The sequence below is a fragment of the Canis lupus genome, chromosome 30 (assembly GCF_003254725.2).
Source record: "Canis lupus dingo isolate Sandy chromosome 30, ASM325472v2, whole genome shotgun sequence".
NCBI classification, from domain to species: domain Eukaryota; kingdom Metazoa; phylum Chordata; class Mammalia; order Carnivora; family Canidae; genus Canis; species Canis lupus.
In genome coordinates, this window is record NC_064272.1 from 33,822,620 (window position 1) to 33,833,253 (window position 10,634).

Sequence of the window (10,634 nt, forward strand, 5' to 3'; positions counted from 1 at the left end):
TACGCGCCTCCCCCCTACACCCCCCGCCCCCTGCCAAGGGAGTGTGGAGCAGGGATCAGATTGAAGAGAGCTCAATGACTTCAGTGTCTACCCAAAGAACCCAGGCCCCCAAGGTCCAAGACTCTTGCCTTTGCTTCTGGGAGAGCTGGTGAGGAGGGAGGAGTGAGGAAGTAGCTTCAAAGATGGAAAAAGCCTTCTGCCTAACGGGCTCTCATTGTTGGCCATGAACCCAAGATTTTGTGAGACACTCTCGAAATGTTGGTCTGGGCCTTGTCATTTAACCTTAGCCCTCGAGGGGCCGTCTAAGTAGATGAAAGGCCACAGCACTTAGAGGGTGTTACAGAACCTCCTTCTGGGGAAACAAGCCCAGGAAATGAGTGGGGATTGTCCCAAACACTCATTTGAAAGTGATGGGACAGATGAAATTGCAGGAAATGGCCCAGCATTCAATTCTGGGCAGCAGCCTGGACATCTTCACAGACCAGCTCAGCTAAGAGCGTCAGCATCCAGGGGTCCTTGAAAGCTGGAGTCCAGGGAGGCTCCTTCCAGGAGGCGAAGCAGGTCTGGATGCCTGTCCTGGCCTTTTGGGACCTGTGTCCGCAGGTAAGTCACGTGGCACCTGAGTGGGTTCTCGCCTCCAAGTAATGGTGGCAGTGACTCCTCCCTCTCAGGGTGGTGCGCACTCTCTGAGAGCAAGTATATGATGTTCCTAACAAAAAGCAGGGGCGGGGGCAGGGGGAGGAAGTGGTTTGAATCCCACATCTTGATTTACTGAGGGTGTAGTCACTCTTCGAAGTTTCTTCCTCAGCTTGGGGCCAGCCCAGACCAAATGCGGTTTCCTCTCTTTGTGTGTGAGCCTGTGTGTGCATGCGTGCAAGTGTGTATGCGTGTTAGTCACCTGCCCTTCGCTGGCTGCAGGGTTCATGTCCACTTGAGGGGCCCAGGACTCTCAAGACCTGCCCAACGTGCTGGGACCCAGCCAGGTACAATTATCCCATGGTGAGTGCTAATGGGTACATCCCGCAGATGGGTGGAAGTAGGGTGTGGGTATTGCCCCTGGAAAACCGAATAATGATGCAAACCACGGAAAATAAGACCACGTAAGCAATAGAACTCTCTTCATGTTAATTTTGATTCTCACAGATTTTCTTAAATCTCAGATGCTTGCTGTTACCTCCATGTCAGAACCTGGCCTAAGTCCAGGTCTGATCTGACACCAAATCAACCACTTAATCATTTCCTTTGTCTCTAGGTCCTTCAGGGAGCACCCTCATTTCCAGACTTTCTGACCCCATAAAGGTTTGGGAATCACTGAGAGTCACTGCCCGAAAAGGTAGGTTTTTCTTCAGCAGGTGACAAACTTGGGATCTAGGTGTGGTTCTCCACCAGCCCAGCTCTGACCTCGCCGGGGCCAAGGAGTTCTCACCATGCTTGCCTCCCTTCCTCCCTGCAATGCTCTCACCCTACATGCTCCCTCTGCAGGAATGCAGAACAGGAGGGGTTTTTAGGTGCCCTCTTGTCCGTGTGGCAGTGGAGGCCAGTGAAACTCAGAGGAATGAATGACTCACCAAGACCCCATAGCAAGATGGTGGCCGATGGGAGACCAGGTCTCCTGCCTCTTTTTTTTTTTTTTAACAGCTTATCAAGATTTTATGTATCTTTATTTTCAACACATGGGACATACAGTATAAAGATTCCCTACTGGACAAATGATATTCATTAAGCCAAAGGGGGGGGGGAAGGAGGAAGTTGTACTGTTTTGACTACAATGTTTAAAACACAGATATGCAGATTTTACCCCCCCCCCCCAAAAAAATCTGAGTTTTGTTTATCAGGGACATACATTGAACCTCAGACTTTTTCACACCTCAGAAAGAAAACACAACCAAAAAACTCTGGAAAAAATAGACCACAAGGGCTCTTTTGCGCTGAGCCGAAAGAGGTGACATCTGGCCAGAGATTAAATGTCTGTGTCTCACTTTGTGCAGGTTACCAGCTTGCTTACTTGTGACACTATAGAAAGGGGACCAAACTGTGGGGACCGAGGGAGTTACATACAACAGGAACATGGTCATATGGACACATTGCTTTCCTGGCAATGAGTTGTAAAGCAGGGAGACCCGGGAAGCTCAGAGCCCGAGTGGCCCGGAGCTGTGGCTGTGTCCCTGGGGGCCAGGAGGAATGGCAGGCCTGGCGCTGGAATTCCCCCAGCGTGAGGCTCAGGATTAGGGAGGGGGGACATCTAGGGAGGGCCTCCCAGCTTCTGCAGACCCAGCCTGGAGATACGTCCGTGTTGTCCAAGGCCCATGTGCCTGGACCAGCCTTCCCGCACCGAAGGAAGATGTAGCTCCTTCCAAGACTCTCCCAAGACGGTCTCCTTGAGTCCTTCCAACAGAGGTCACCTGCTGCAGACCTGCGGGCTCCGTGTGGGCTGCAGACAGGTTTCAGTTGATGGGATTCTCCCTCAGTGACTGGGATAGCTGACAGCATTGTAGCACTGCGCGTTTTCACATTAAAAAAAAAAAAAATCTGGCCTTTCTTGGGAACTTGGGAAATCTGGCCACACTGGGCTGAGTTCCCACATGACCAGCATCACTGGAGCTGGTTTGAGTCCCCGCCACCCTTCAGCCAAAAGCATGTTTGCCTTGGTCCCCAAGCCAACCGCTCTTGCTCCTTTTCATTATCTGCCTGGCCCCGCCGCAGGCGAATTTGCAACCCTGGCCGAGTTGGTCTTTATTTTATAGGTGAGGTTGTTGACGACCTGGTTTAAAAGTCATGGAAATCCAAGTACTTCCCCCAGCTTCCTATTTGATATCCCCCCCCTGCCCCCACGAACTCCCCCAGGGGTGTCCCCACCCTTTCCAAGCAGCTCCAGGCTCTGCTGGCCAAAAACAGCTGGATCTACCACGGGAGATGCAGAGATGTGGGCCCTCCCCCCACGCTCCCCTCCACCCCACCCCCACCCCCACCGTGGAATGTGCCCCTCCACCCGCCACCCCTTCCAGCCATTGCAATTTCCAGATTAAAGATTCCAGGCAGGCTGGGGCGTATTTCCCACCCAGTGTCTGGGGCCTATTTTCTCCTTCAAGTCATTACAAGTTCGACGTCTCTAGCAACCCAGGGGCTTGAAGGCGGAGCTGCCTTTCCTGACAGCCCGGGGTGCTCAGACACCAGGTTTTCTCTGTTCCTTTTCCATATGCCCCGCTCTAGCCTTTGGTCTGGGTGCAGCTTGTCAACATTAAATAAGCACTTCTTGTGGTTCACTCATAACAATTCTTTAGATCTTGGAAGCCAGGCTGTGGAGCTCTGCATATGCATAGATCTCATTTTCACACAACAGGCTGCTTAGCAGATGGGGACCCAGATCAGCCTCCAACATTTAGCAGAGAGTTAAGATGTGGGAAACTAGGTGGCTTTTAACCAGCCCGGACTGCTGCCAGCGTTCAACCTTAGAGAATTTTCACAGGGAAAGGAAAAAAAAAAAAAAAACCCAACAACAACAACAACACACACACACACACACACACACAAAACCAACAAAACCACAGTTTTCCTTGCTCCCCCAAACCAGATGGCAGATGGTATGGAACCAATAAAACACAGATTCAAACGTTTGTTTATTTAACTTTGAATGTAATATGGCTTTGTGGTCCCTTGCAAGGAAACACCAACCTTGCAACCAAAGAGATGACGGATTAGTCAAACTTCAGAACAGCATTTGGAGGTGCTCCTGGGGAGGCCCTACAGAGGGACCAGGGACAATGCGTGGCCAGCCCCCAAGCCCCATGGCCCGTTGGCGTCTCCCGGTGAAAACCCAGGAGGTCCTCATGAGCACTGACTGATACTTCGTTTCTGTTGCTTGTCTTTTGGTCGAGGTTCAGTCCAAAAGGCAGCCAGCCACATGAGGAATGTTTCTGCGTCATTTCGAAAGCAGCTGTGGAAGATGTTGCTCTGGGCCACCAGTGTGAAAGACCATGAGAAAATGGCCCGGGCCCTGGAGAAAAGGCCCTCTTTCATGGGGCTTGGGGTTTGTGATATCAGAGAGGGATATGCAGTGTGGTGCCCTTTTCGCTTTGGCTTCCCAGAGACCTCAGGCGAAATTATATGCTCAGTTGGAATAACTATCTACATTAGTTTAGATTTTTTTGGTTACCAGTGGCAGAAAACCAACCCAAACTACTTTAAATAAAAAGATAATTTATCAGGTTAAGTAAGAGCAGATGGTTTCAGAGATGGCTGGGATCAAGGGCTTAATATCACCCGGGCTCCCTTTCTAGATCTTAGATAGGCTTTTTCTGTAAGTCAGCCCCATACCTTAAACTGTCCCCTAAGTCACATCCTATGAGTTCAGCAACCCCAGAAGACAGTCTCCTTCACCAGCTCTGTCAGCAAAGGCTTGGCACACATGCTCGTTTTTGAACTAATGCAGTGGCCAGAGACTTGGGGTACTCTGACTGGCCTGTGGTGAACCTCCCTATTGGTGGGAAGAAGGGCAAGATCAGCATTACCTTAAACATATGAAATATATTCCCTAATTGGAAATATGGGGTGGGGTTGGGAGAGCGAGGCCAGTAGACGCCAACTTTAGCCTGGGATTCTAGCATAGTTTTCTATCCCCTCCCCTATATCACTCTATGTCTTTCTCGCTCTTCTCTCTCTCTCTCTCTCTTTTTAAGATTTTATTTATTCATTCATGAGAGCCACACAGAGAGAGAGAGAGAAAGAAAGAGAGGCAGAGACACAGGCAGAGGGAGAAGCAGGCTCCATGCAGGGAGCCCGACGTGGGACTCGATCCCGGGTCTCCAGGATCATGCCCTGGGCCAAAGACAGACCCTCAACTGCTGAGCCACCCAGGCGTCCCACTCTCTCTCTTTTTAAATGAAGTTAGTAAATATGTATCTTTCATCGTAAGCAATACTAAAATTATGGAAAGCAGAAGTAACTTATTCTGCATGAGTGAACAGTGAAAAATGGAATATACTCTAAAATATGGAGTTCTTCGGTAAAACTGAACCATCTTGGACTCAGAATGCCAAAGCCAGAGGGAGGTGCAGAGCTCACGCTGTTCATAATGTTGTTGGTCGTGGATGAGCTCACGGAGGCCCAGAGGGGGGCTGCTTGTCCAAAACGTGGTTGCAAATCATCTGCAGAGCCTGGAACCCAGAACCTGATTTCAGATTCAGGATCTCCCCATTGCCTGTCTGACTATGGCCTCTTATCTTCCTATGTTGCTCTCTCAGGGCCTGACCTCATGTTCACTTTTCAGACACTTGTTCTGGAGTCTTCTATGAATTGGTTGGCAAAAAATTTCTGGCCAATGTGTCAACTTTTAGGGGTATAACTTCCCAGGACTCTCCCCGGGACTCTTTGGGTCTTCTATACCTAAGAAAATGCATCTTTAAGATTGATCGCAGCATGAGTGTGTTAACTGCTGAGTAACAAGTTAGCACAAATGTAGCAACTTAAAACAAAACACAGGTTTATCATCTTACAAGTTCCATTGGTCAGGAGACCAGGTATGGCTTAGCTGGGTCCGTGCAAGAGCTCACAAAACTGCAACCAAGGTCTAGGATGGGTCATAGTCTCATCAGGAGGCTCCTCTGGGGAAAGATCCACTTCCAAGCTCACTGGGGTTGTGGCCAAAGTCATTTCCTTGTGGCTGTATGACCAAGATCCCTGGCTTTTTGCTGGCTGTGAGCTGAAGGCCGCCTTTGGGTCCTAGAAGCCACCTGCCCACCACACCCCAGTTTCTTGCCACATGGATTTCCTTGACATGACTGCTAACTTCTCAGGCCAGTGAGGAGAAACACTCATTCTGGCCTGGAGTTTTATATAAAGCTCCATAATACTGTGATTGAAAGCCTATCACCCTTGCCTCATAACAACCTAACCATGGAAGTGACATCCTATCACCCTTACCATAGTCTGTTGGGAAGAAGCAAGTCACAGATTGTGCCAGAGAGGCTATTTTTTGGGTGATCTTGGGGTCTCCCTCCACAAGCCCTCACACCTAGGTGAATTGTCCTGCGTGTACCCACCTGAATATAACAGAGAGCCCCTGCTCCATGCCAGGGAGCATGCACACCAGTCTGTAGACAGCCAAGTGGGGATGATGGGCCTTTGAGCAGATAATAAGGCCCTACAGTAGGCACACGCCATGGGCTGCATGTTTGAAGGGACTGGGGTCACAGAGATAGAGTCTCTCCTTGGGCTAGAAGGGTCAGGCAGAGGGTCAGAGAGGACCTCCCAAAGGAGATAACCCTGGCACAGCCTTGCTGGATTAGCAGGACATCGAGGAAGACAGATGTGGTGGCAGAGAAGGCCAACGTGGATGCAAAAAGGCAAGGGGGATCTGGGGAGCCATGAGTGATCCAGGGCGACCAACATGAGCTCACTGAGGAGATGGGGGTGAGGCCAAGTCACTGAGGGACTTAGAGGCCAGGCTTGGAGGTATCCTCCTTCTGTGGCCCATGGAGGGCCACCCTGAGGCCATACCTAGGGAATTGGGGGCAGTGGCATGGTAAGCTTGGGGCCCCAGGGAGAGAGGGCTTGTAGCAGGAGGCTGAGCAGGGAAGTCACCGTGGGCAGAAGGCAAACCTGGCTTGTCTGTCCTAAGGAGTGGCCCCCGCCCCACTCTCAGCCACAAAAACCCCGGGGAAGGCAAACCTTCTTAGGGCCCATTTCAGGCAGCCAGGTTGTCAGGATGATGAGTTCTGCAGCCTAGCAGCTGAACCAAAGAAGAGAAAAGTCCCAACAAGCCCCATTTCACTGCCCTTGACCTTGCAGTAGAGCTCTAAGTGCAAAATCTGTCATCTATTAATCTGTTAGAAGTTGACAAAAGGGACTTTGATCAGAGGTTGTTTTTCCCCCCTTCTTAAGTTCCTGATGACACATAATAGCCCATTTCAGCCGGAGGGCCGGAAGCATGGCTCTCATTCTGCTCGCTGCAACCCCAGTGGCCTCCTGCCCCGTGGCTTTCTCCCCGCCCCGATATTAATTGGCCTGTAAGTGGTTACATGTGTTCCTTTTTATGTGTCAGTTGGAGTCTGTTATTTGAACTTCACAGCTATTTGGGAACACAGGAGTGATGCTTTGGGCCCAAGTTGGGAAATGGAACAGTCCAGAATATGGTGCACTGGCTCCTACGTCCCGATTTTTTTGTGAGGTCTTGGTGTCTCCCACCACCACTCCTACTCCCTCCGAGCCATGCTCCTCTGAGTTAGGCCCCCGACGCTCCTGGCCCGCTCTTGGAACCATGAAGTTCACAGCCAAGGGAAGCCTCAGGGAGCCCCAAACTGTAGCTTCTGGTTTTAAAGCCATTAAAAGCCCCAGAGAGGGGAATGTCTTTTAATAAAAATAACATTTGCCGAGGGGCTATCCTGTACACATTTCTTACATGTGTTCTCTTGTTTCGTCCTCAAAATAACTCTGTGTTGGAAAACACATTGCCACTTTCAGATAGGGGAACTGGAGACTGTGGGAGACTGAGCAAGAAGGCTCCAGGGCCGGATTGCCAAAGATCAGGTCCTGCCACTAACTCTTACCAGCTGTGTGATCTTGAGCAAGTTGTTGAACTTCTCTGTGTCTCAGATTGCTCGTCAATAACGGATCTACTAATAGTACCTACTTCAAAGGGCTGCGGCGAGGATTAAATTGATTTAGTGTTTTTAGGTGCTTAGGGCAGGGGCTGGTGTACAGAAAGCACTTAATATGTGTCAACTGATGTGGCACGGCAAGGGTGTGTGGCATGTGGTACAGAACACCTTTTCTGGAGGGAGATGTCCTTGGTTTGAATCTCAGCTACTCCAGGTAGCTGTGTGAGCATGGGCAAGTTACTTATTGTCTCAGTTTCCCCATCTACAAAATGGAGATCTTCCCAATGGTTGAGGGTCCCATCAGTGAAATGCTTAGGTCCCTACCTAATTACCCTGGAGTGAATTTCACCAACTGATAAGCCCCATTCAACCTCACAGAGGTTTTCATCTGATCTTTAGTGACCCATTTTATTTTTGTTTACATATTTTTTAAGCTTTTAAAATTTTAAAAATAAATCTCGACACCCAACGTGGGGCTTGAGCCCACGACCCCCAAGATCAAGAGTCATGTACTCTATGGACTGAGCCAGCTAGGCATTCCTGGTGACCCATCTTAAATGTAAATGGACGTCAAAAATTATATGTAATATCTTCGGCGAGATGAAAAGATTTTGCATTCCAAAAAACCAAAACAGAACGTAAAAAGAAAAGGAGGGGATCAAACTTAGAATAAACTAGAGCTCTTGAAAATTGAAATTAACAGACCAAAAACCATGTTAAATAACACATTTGGAACACGAAGAGAACTCTCAGAAAGTCAAACAAAGAGATAAACAGATTGAAAGTAGGAAGGAAAGATAAGGAAATTGGAGGATCCATCTAGGATATTCAGCATCCAAATAGAGTTCCAAAGAGAGGAAAACAGAGAAAACACAGGGGAGGCAATATTTAAGGAAATAACACAAAAATAAAATTCTCAGAACTAAAATCATGAGTTTCCTTGACTGAATTCACCACGTGCTCAACACAGCAAATGATGAAAAGATCCACATCAAGGCACATCATTGTGAAATTTTATAATACCATGGATAAAGGAAAGTTATTGAAAGCTTCCAGAAAGGAAGTCTCAAAAACAAAAACAAAAGCAAGACATGTACAAGGGATTTGGGTTACAGGATGGCACTAGATTTCTCAACAATAGCTCTGGAAGCTGGTTTACACCCTAGAATTCTATACCCAGCCAAACTATTAATCAAATATGGGCTTTTTAGTAGCAACGCTGAAAACCAGAAGCAAAGAAGCAATGTTTTCAAAATTCTGGGGGGAGGGGGGGAGTGATTTGCAATGTAGAATTTATACCCAGTCAACTAATAACCCAGCAGAGGCTCTAGAGACATTTTTTAGAAAGATTTTATTTATATATTTGAGGAGGGAGGGGCAGAGGGAGGAATCCCAAGCAGACTCCCCACTGAACGTGGAGCCCCACACGGGGCTCGATACCACCACCTTGAGAGCATGACCTGAATCAAAATCAAGGTTTCCTTACCCACTGAACCACCCAGGGGCCCCTCTAAAGACATTTTCAAAACATAAATTTCTCCTAAATTTGACTTCCATTTTTCCTGTTTCAGGATGCTACAAGAGGGAGTGTTCTGCTAAAATGAGGAAGTCGATCACAAAAGTGGCAGATGTGGATTCACAAAGCAGATAATCCCGTGGTGGAGAAAGTGAAGGGGTCCCTAAAATTATGTGTAGAGATGCCAGGACGGTAACCGTGGGCCAGACATAGCGCTCCACCTCTTCCTGCCATCGAGGCCACCCCTTATTGTGGCTGGCTGGCACTGTGGGTTCCCTGACAACTGATTGGCTCTCGATCAAGTCCCATGTCCTTTCCTGAGCCATCCCACCACCACAGCTCCCAGGCCAGCCTCCTCTCATGCCTGTCACAGGGCAATAGACACTTCCAGAGCCCTCCTTGTCCCACGGGAACCGAGGTAGTCCCTGGTGCTGCCATCTGTTGCCTTGATTTGAACACCCATCCTGGTTGCCTCATCTTTCAAACAGGATCATCACAGCATCCATGATGTCACCAGGTCATTGATAGGATTAAACGAGTAGATGTTTTTGAAGCGATGAGAATGGCATCTGGCATGTAATAATGTGATACTGGTATTTGTTAAATGAAATACATTATGTGTGATGCCTGGGTGGCTCAATGGTTGAACATCTGCCTTTGGCTCCGGGCATCATTCCAGGGTCCTGGGGTCGAATCCTGCATCGGGGTCCTTGCAGGCAGCTTCTCCCTCTCCCTATGTCTCTGCCTCTCTCTCTGTCTCTCATGAATAAATAAGTAAAATCTTTAAAAAAATACATTATGTAGCGACATGAAGGTAAACCTGTCCTAGCTTGGAAACACATCGGTTTAAACACCAGCCACAGCTGAGAGGAATCTGCAAGCTCCTCATTGTATAGCTAAACACCCCCAAACTGGGAGCACCCCCAAATCCTGAGGCATTTCAACTCAGGATGCCAGTACATCTCTGACCATGTCAGTTCCTGCTCAACATGACTTAGAGATTCCTCATCCCGCTGAGGAGGAAGCTGGAGTCCGGAGTCTTCTCCTCAGCCCAGTCTTGCTCAGCTGTCCCCTTCAGAGTCACCTTGAACCGGCCCTTCCTTGCCAGCCATCCTCCCACTCCAGACACCTGCTTCAGTCAGCCCCTCATGAGCTGAGCCATAGACCTTCAGCTATGCTGCTCCCGCTGCCTGCACTGCTCTTCCCAACAGCACCTCCTTTTTCCTTTAGCTGCTTCCTACTTACCCTTTGGATCTTAGCCAAGTCATCATTTCTGCAAAGCAGCCTTCCCTGCACCCAAAGGCGATTAGAAATCCCGTGGCACATTCTCCTGGCCCCGGGGAGGTTTAGTTCTTGCGCTCGGTATGGCATCTGACACTCCTCGTGTTCTTCGTTCATTCAACGTAGACTTACCGAGTGCCTCGACTTACCAGTATGTCAGGCCTAGAAAATGCAGCCATGACCACATAGACAGAAGCCCCCGCCCTCGGTGAGGTGAGTGTGCTGTCGAGGGAGGCTTTTTG

General features: G+C 49.0%; 1 long non-coding RNA gene across 1 annotated transcript; it reads left to right on the plus strand.

Annotated features, from left to right (window-relative positions):
* The first annotated feature begins 824 nt into the window (after nucleotides 1–824).
* LOC112675444 (uncharacterized) lies at nucleotides 825–9,875 on the plus strand. The gene is made up of 3 exons (XR_003145880.3): nucleotides 825–999; nucleotides 1,253–1,333; nucleotides 9,167–9,875. It is a non-coding gene; the product is annotated as an uncharacterized LOC112675444 (long non-coding RNA).
* Nucleotides 9,876–10,634: the final 759 nt, after the last annotated feature.